General features: G+C 37.8%; 1 long non-coding RNA gene across 2 annotated transcripts; it reads left to right on the plus strand.

The window, feature by feature from the left end:
* Positions 1-3,811: 3,811 nt before the first annotated feature.
* Positions 3,812-8,465, plus strand: LOC131027176 (uncharacterized). Of its 2 annotated transcripts, none has more exons than XR_009102454.2 (3): positions 3,812-4,100; positions 6,865-7,046; positions 7,221-8,465. It is a non-coding gene; the product is annotated as an uncharacterized LOC131027176 (long non-coding RNA). The 2 variants fall into 2 exon arrangements; XR_009102453.2 differs by lacking the exon at positions 3,812-4,100 and adding an exon at positions 4,169-6,741.
* The last annotated feature ends 321 nt before the right edge of the window (positions 8,466-8,786 follow it).

Here is an 8,786-nt window from a genome sequence, read left to right on the forward strand (position 1 = left end):
TCCCCATCTCCTTTTCCCAATCTCCCTCTCTCTCCCTCTCACCCTCTCCTTTCCCCAATCTCCCTCTCTCCCTCCCCCTCTCCTTCTCTCCCTCTCTCCCTCCTTTTCCCAATCTCCCTCTCTCTCCCTCCCTCTCCCTCCCTCCCCCTCTCCTTCTCTCCTTCTCTCCCTCTCCCCCTCTCCTTTCCCAAATCTCTCTTTTTCCCAATGTCCCTCTCTCTCCCTCCCCCTCCCCCTCTCCTTTTCCCAATCTCGCTCTCTCCCTCCCCCTCTCCTTCTCTCCCTCTCTCCCTCTCCCCCTCTCCTTTTCCCAATCTCCCTCTCTCTCCCTCTCCCCCTCTCCTTTCCCCAATCTCCCTCTCTCCCTCCCCCTCTCCTTCTCTGCCTCTCTCTCCCTCTCCCCCTCTCCTTTTACCAATCTCGCTCTCTCCCTCTCTTCCTATCCCCTTCTCTCTCTCTCTCTCTCTCTCTCAATCCTATTCTCACCCTCTCTCCCTTCTCTTTCTTTCCCTCTCTCCCTCTCTCTCCCTCCCTCTCTCCCTCTCCCCCTCTCCTTTTCCCAATATCCCTCTCTCTCCCTCTCCCCCTCTCCTTTCCCCAATCTCCCTCTCTTTATCCTATTCTCCCCATCTCTGCCCTCCCTCTCCCTCTCCCTCTCTCCCAATTTCTCCTCTATCTCTCCCCCTCTCTCTCCCTCCCCCTCTTCTTATCCTACTCTCTCTCTCTCTCTCTCTCTCTCTCTCTCTCCCCCTCTCCCTCTCTTTTTCCCAATCTCCCTCTCTTTATCCTATTCTCCCCATCTCCGCCCTCCCTCTCCCTCTCCCTCTCCCTCTCCCTCTCTCCCAATTTCTCCTCTATCTCTCCCCCTCTCTCTCCCTCCCCCTCTCCTTATCCTATTCTCTCCCTCTTCTTATCTCCTATTCTCTCTCTCTCTCCTTTTCCCAATCTCCCTCTCTTCACATCTCCTATTCTCTCTCTCTCTCCCTCCCTCTCCTTTTCCCAATCTCTCTCTCTCTCCGTCTCCCCCTCTTCTTTCCCCAATCTCCCTCTCTTTATCCTATTCTCCCCATCTCCCCCCTCCTTCTCCCTCTCCCTCTCCCTCTCCCTCTCTCCCAATTTCTCCTCTATCTCTCTCTCTCTCCCACTCTCCCTCCCCCTCTCCTTATCCTATTATCTCCCTCTTCCTATCTCCCACTCTCTCTCTCTCTCTCTCTCTCTCTCTCTCTCTCTCTCTCTCTCTCCCTGCACCCCCTCTCCTTATCTCTGTCTCTGTCTGTCTCTGTCTCTCTCTGTCTCTCCCCCCACTTCCTATTTGGTTCCTAGTTTTATATAACCCGTACGGGTTATGCAAAACTAAGACAAAAACTTATAGTTTTGCATAACCCACGAGTTTCTAAAAAGTATAATGTTCCTCAAAACCCGTGAGGAACTTTTCAATTTTTATTATAAATTATAATGTTCCTCAAAATCAGTACGGGTTTTGAGGAACTTTTGATTTTTTATTATAAAAAAACAATGTTCCTCAAAACTAGTACGGGTTTTGAGGAACTTTTGATTTTTTACTATAAAATATAATGTTCCTCAAAATCCATACGGGTTTTGAGGAACTTTTGATTTTTTATTATAAAATATAATTTTCCTCAAAACCCGTACTTTTTGTTTTTTAATTGTTTTTGGCTAGGCTTGGTGTTACCAAGCCTAGCGCATTTTTGAATTTCCAGAACAAGCACGGGTTATGAGAAATTTCATTTTTTTTTTTGCATGTGGCCACTTTTCTGTTCACCATCTTGGTGCACTTACCCATGTAAAGACATATGTATAGTAAATGCTAAGTCTACAAGCATACATTATTATGTCTTCATAACTCGTACAGGTTTTGTGAAACACAAAATAATTGTTTTAGTTATGTAGAACTATGAATAGTACTTTTTGTTTTTTAAAACCTGTGCGGGTTATGAAGAACTGTGAATAATACTTTTTGTTTTTCAAAACCTGTGCGGGTTATGAAGAACTGTGAATAGTACTTTTTGTTTTTCAAAACCCGTGTAGGTTTTGGCTTGATAAGAGGGTTGGAAAATGACCCTAAGGCTTGCAAGCCCATTTTCCCCCCATTTTTGTCCCTTTACACGTTTTTTTCATCTTCCAACATGATTTCTCGACTTTGTCATCATCAAGTTTACAAATGATCAAGTGGGCATCTCTAAAATTACCACCATAATCTCACATGTCTTCTCAGTTTTCTGACCATATAACTTTTTCTATTCTTGGACAACATTAGCATAATAAACTTTAATTTTCTTTACCAGTGCCTTGATAGTTCTCACAGACATATGTCTACCATTTTTAAATAACTTTTGATATACTTGACCAAATTTAAAATAAATTACATATTATTGTTCTATACCAGATTCTATACACTTAAAAAAAAAAGAAGTTTTCATTTTCGATTATTTTGATGTAAGTTATGCCCAACGCACGAATAGGTACCAAATTTTCAAGATGCGATCACTTCAAAAAATCATAAAAAAAAATACTCAACGGAAAATTACAAAAAAATACACAACTTCTAGATCTCACTCTTACCTATCATCCTACCAAAAGGTTTTGCAAACTAGTAAATCTAACTATATATTTTGTGCAGCGCACGAAAACAACTATGTTATATTTTTCTGAAAAAATCAGAAACAATTTTTTGTGCGTGAAAGGTTTGACCCTCTTAATGCCAACACAACAACTAGTGGCACACCTATTGTTGTGACTCTCTTACCTACACTCTAGTTATGGCTCTTTGGATTACATCTTTGACAACACTCCAGATCTTTGAAAGTGTTTTTGGTTGATATGCATTATAGAATTGAAGGTACCATTTTTTTTCTAATTCAATAGTATATGTGATTTATCTTATGCAGGGTCTATGGCTAAGAATGACTTGTATGTGATGAATCTTGGAGATACAAGTTTGTACACTTTTTTTGCAAGATAATACTTTCTCGCTCCAATTCTGGGAACTATGAAGAATTCAAAGTTTTAATAGTATGTTATATGAATCAACTGAAATAATTTGATCAAGTAGTCCTTCAATACAGAAAAAGAAAAAAAAATCAACAGAAACATCCAATGAATGTGCCACAATAAATGTGCATCCATTGATTTTGAAAGTTAACCAGTGCACTTCATATAAAGAGACACCTTCAATGTAATAAGACTATAAAAAAATTATTATAAAAAACTAAAAATTACATATATTCTCCTATTATGAGACTCTACGAATACAAACTGCAGATTGCAACACGAAGGTGAAGAGCTTCATATATTTGGCTATGGCTGACAGACTAGAGGAAGTGCATAGCTCACACTTAAAACCACTCCACAGACGACGGTGCAGCGGAAGATGATGATAATATCTCTTCAATTCTCCCTCGAACGCGAAAAATACGAGCATTCCAGCAGCAACAATGGCGGAAATAATAAAAAATGCCAACCTATAAGGGCAGATAAGGGCGTTGTTATTCATCCCCCCAGACAGCATAGCTTTAGCATCAGTTTTGATGAATTTCCCTCAAACTTGAATGGGAGCTTCCACGAGTAAGGAGACATTTGATTTCAATTCGCTCAGAACCCTTCTTCACTCACCAATCTTTCATCTCTCCCCGAACGTCAGTTTACTGGGCCGCTCTTAATAAGTCGGAGCACTATTTGGGGAAATTGACGGAGGATCTGCCACGCAATCAATTTCCAGGGTTTCCTTTTGTATTTTCGCCGTCAATTGGTGAAAGGCAAGTCCTTTTCTCTACCCCTTTTCCCATGTTTTGTTTTCGTTCATTCTTATTCCACCGTTACCCCTAAAATTGGAGGATATTAGTAAATGTGCTTTGTTTATCCATCGGCTGGGGCAAATCGACATTAAAAATCTTTTAGTACACCTTTTTCCGCAATGGAGTTTGTCGTAACAGCTTTGGATCTCTGCTAAAACAACAAAAATCGAACTTCTATGTCGTAGGCCTTCAATTCCTTCAAGAACAATTATCTTGGGCCGTCAGTCGCATGATGGATAAGTTCTCCCTTGTTTACGGGTGGAGCTTATTTGAGGGTTAATGAGGGTATTGTTACAAACACTCTGAATTTTGCATATGACTTTACCTTTAAGGATGCAATCATTTTTTTTTTGGCATGGATTTGGGTTAGATTTTAAATGGATTGCTTTGAATATCATTTACATTTGACACAGGTTTCTCTTTACAGTTTCAGAGAATGCGTAGCTAATTGCGGCTGGCTATTCAGCATTAGGGATTCACTTCGAAAATAAATAATAATTAATATACCCAATTCTGCTGAATTTTAATTAATTAGTGTTATAATTTCCATGTCTGATTCTTAAATATATCAGTAATTCAAGGGTTATGTGACATTGTTCCAGAGGGATGCATCTCCCTTCCACCCCTCACCGAAAATCTCCACATTTCCGGGACAGGGATTTGAATGGGACGTCCACCTGCTGCCCAGTCACTGCCGCTCAAGACCTGGGGACGTTTCAGGGATGCTCCTGGTCTGGGGATGCCATGGGAACTCTGGGACATCGTCAAGACATCCAGGGGACTCCAAGGATTTTACCATCCATCCCTGGGACATAGACGTCTCCCATGGCAATAAAAAATTCAGTATTTTAAAAAAAATAAAAAATGTTCTCGATTTGCATGCTACAAACCTTAACCCTAAGCATTCACAAAAACCTTATAATTAGGCATATAAGCCTTATTTCAAATCACTTATTAAGATTTAGAATAGATATCATAGGCCGATAAGGCAACAGTTAGAGAAAATTTGCCAGTTTTCCTCCTTTGCTGAGGTACATAGTTGCTACATGTTTTATAAGTCAAGAAATTTCGGCTATGGATTATTCTTGCAATAACTGATTTATCTTTCGTCCACTTGTTTATCTTGATTTAATTTTTCCTACAATTATGTTTATGACTTTCTTTGTGTAGAATTCCGCTATCTAATTGGCACAAATCCATGTTCTTATCTATATTTAACTAAGACAAACTTCACTCTTAATTGTTCTGCATTATGCCCGCTGTATCCCATTTGGGTAAACTATAGTTTTCTACGCATCAGGGTACATAATTTGCAATGTTTTATTCGATAACTCAAAATCACGACATCAATTAATGCACAAATGCCTAATTTTTAATCATATTATGTCATATTGTGCATGCTTTACTGCCTGTTGCTCTGAGTGATACCAAACTTGTGTTTGTTTTTCTAATTTTGCTTGAAATTTTTTGTAGAATTTTTGGTATTTCCAATTGATTCGCTTTATATATTTTATTTGGAGATCCAAAGCTTTTTTAGGCAGAGAACAAGCCATTTGCTCAAATGTTTCAGAAGCATTTTGCAGAGATAATTTTAGAATTACATTTAAACTTGTTGAATGTTATTTTCTGCATAAACAGTGCATAATTTTCTCCAGTTAGGTTTTGCTAATTTTCTGCAGGCAGGATAATTTGAGCATCAGGTAGGTTTTGCTAATTTTCTGCATAAACATAGCATGTTCTGTGAGTTGCTATGTATTATACATGTTTGATCTTTGTTGCCTGTAAACATGCAACTAGTTAATGACTTCATATTTTATATTTATGATTTATGCCATCGAGTTCAAGAAGTTATATTTCACGAGTTGAGAAAAATAATGAACAGAAATCTGCCATTGTTTGACTGAATTGCTTACCTGCTAATTGATTGCAGGGTCACTGAATATTTTAACATGTTCCAAATGCCTTCTTTGAGCTTGTCTTGAATATCCCTGTGACCATTTCCTCAATATGTCATGCCAGAGATCTGGATATCTGGGCTATGCAACTAACCTGAAAGTGATTAAAATTTGCATTTAGAAAATAAAGTAATCCTCAAGTAAAATGAAATAGATCCATTTTCAAATTAATTGGATTTTATGAGAGCAGTCAATCAAAGAACAATTTTGCTTATTTAATAGCATATACAGCAAATGTTGCCATGGAAATGTTTTCTTTACAAAGGAGTTACCAATTGATTATATTTTTCCTGCTGCAGTAATGTTTAATTCAAAAGTGGTCTATCTAGCTTGAGAAACGGCTAGTCTTGTACCTATTATTATAAGTACGTAATATGAATTACTGTCATTAAAGCAATATTATTATACGTTCAAAGAGTTTGAAAGGTTGATAATTAGTTGTTAAGAACTTAAAACTGATTGCTCAAGGACAATGCACATATGTACCTAATTTATCCCTTGTTTGTTTGCAGCATTTCAAGTCCAATATGTATCAACTTTTAAAACCACAACTTGATATATTGCTTTTTGAAATAATCTTCCTTTTATGGGCTTCAATAATAACGATGAGACTTTGGCTTGAAGACCCTCATGAATATGTCAGGAAAGATTTTTGGTGGGTTGCTGACTTTTTTTTTTTTGGCAAGGCAGATATCGTTTTTTAGTTGTCCAGAAAATGCACCTGTTATTGTAAAAGTTTTTTGAAGATCTCTGTTAGGTTAGAAAAACTTAACAACTAAACATTTTGTCAAATTCATTTCTTCTGTATTGTTTGTTTGGCATCCTTACAACGTATGGGTTTTTAAAGATATTATTGAAGATCTGTACAGTCCACACACTGCATCCATAGATTTCATTACAAAGCTAGTGCAGAAACATGGAAAAGAAAACCTCCATGGATTCCTTTCCTTTGTTAGGAATTTTTTTGTCAGGTGAGGAAATCTGTGCTTAGCATTGGACATATATTGAAAATGTGACTTTCCAGCTATTGCACAAAATGATTAAAGCAGATTTTATAGTTCCTAAAATTGTACTGTTTCAATCCCTTTTTGCAGCTATGATGAGGCAGCTCCAGGCTACAAACCATATAGACAGAAAGATGGCGCTCTTTTAGCCATTGAGGTCATATTTGATAAGCTGAAGCAGACTGAGCCATATAAATGTCAGCCGGAACAAATGCTAGTGCAGCATGCATTTCCTGAGTTTGGAAAGCCAAGTTGATCATTCAAGAGCAAAGGTTTGTGTGTTTATTTTACTCTCCTTATTCACCGTGCAAAATTAATATACAGCAAAATCTTTGGGCTGGTATTTAATTTTTATGAACTGTTAACTTAAGCCTTTTCACTCTTCTATTAACTCATTTTCATTCTTGGATAATCTGAATACATCTTTTGGTTTGCTCTTTCTTCAGGGTCTCAAAATTGATTTATTATTCATTACAGTTCTAGATGAGGCACTGTATAGCATTTTCCATTACACGGGTATTGGAAGTTGGCAGAAAATTTGAAAAGCTGTCACCTATTTCCTGGAAATGAAATTTTGTTTCCAAGAAAAATTTCAGCTTCAGATCAGTCCGAGTATGATGCTAATAAGCTTGCAGTAAACTCCATTGCATAGTTGGTGGTAATGCATCTATCAGTGCTGAATATGCTGTCAGCAAAACTAGTGCTGTTTGAGGGGTTTTGCATCTTGGTTTTTGAAAGCTTGGCTGCACACTTGAAATGTGAATTAGAGGGTGGCTTCTCTAAGAGTAATGAGCTACATTTTTCTTGTTTTAGTGCTTACATTTACCCTTACTGTTCAGGCATAATGCTAAGCTGTTTGTATCATTCCTACCTTGAGACAATTTATGATGTGATGTACAAAGGATCCTTCTTGAATTAATAATGTCCCATACATAAGCGGGAATAACATCCTGATATAGGGGACATAACTGGGGATATAGTGGCAGATAGGGTGTTGTTATTCAACCCTCCAGAGAGCATGGTTAACATCAGTTTTAATTGAATTTTCAGGTACACTGAACTTATTTCCACAGAGACAAGGCCATGGAAGCTTACTGGAGTAAGGAGCCACTTGATTTCGTTTTGCAAAAGACCCTTCTTGAATTTTTACCCTTCTTGAATTTGTAATGTCCCATACACAACCAGCATGTCCTTAGTGAAGCGAATTCAAGTGGCTCCTTATTCCAGTAAGCCCCCGTGGCCTTGTCTGTGCAGAAATGTGTTCAAGTATGCTTGGAAGTTTAGTTAAAACTGATGGTAACCCTGTCTGGAGGGTTGAATAACAACGTCCTTATCTGCCACTATTGGTGGGCAGTTTTTATTATTTGAGCCATTGTTGCTGTTGGAATGCTCATATTTTTCATGTTTGAGGGAGCATTGGAGAGATATAATCATCATCTTGTGCTGCACCGTCGTCTGTGGAGTGGTTTTAAGTATGAGCTATGCACTTCCTATAGTGTGTCAGCCATAGCGAAATATATGAAGTTCTCTCCATCATGTTCTAATCAGCTGCTTGTAGAGTCTAATTTCAGTATAATATATGTAATAGGTTTGTAGAGTTTTGGCATTCCATTGTTTTTATACGGTTGAAGAGCAGATCTTGGACTGTGTAAGCCATTGATAAATATATGTAGTTCTTGTCTCCATTATGTTGCTTCTATTGGTAATCTGCAGTTCATAATTTGAAAATCCTTGGTTATAGAGTCAATATATGTAATATATTTGTAGAGTTTTGGTATTCCATTATTATTGTATGGTATTTAACAGCAGATTAAATATTATTCCATTCTATTATTTGCCCTGACTGCCGTAATTATTTGATGGCATTAGAAACCCTTCAGGTAAAAAATTCAAACGAACAGCTAATGGTCTGAACATTTTTATTTTTCTTAAAGAAGAGTTAACTAATGATTGAAGGGTACGCCATTTTTTTAATGGGTATCTATTCAAAAATACCATTCAACTTTTAGAAA

Source organism: Cryptomeria japonica, chromosome 5, assembly GCF_030272615.1.
Source record: "Cryptomeria japonica chromosome 5, Sugi_1.0, whole genome shotgun sequence".
Classification (NCBI taxonomy): Eukaryota; Viridiplantae; Streptophyta; class Pinopsida; order Cupressales; family Cupressaceae; genus Cryptomeria; species Cryptomeria japonica.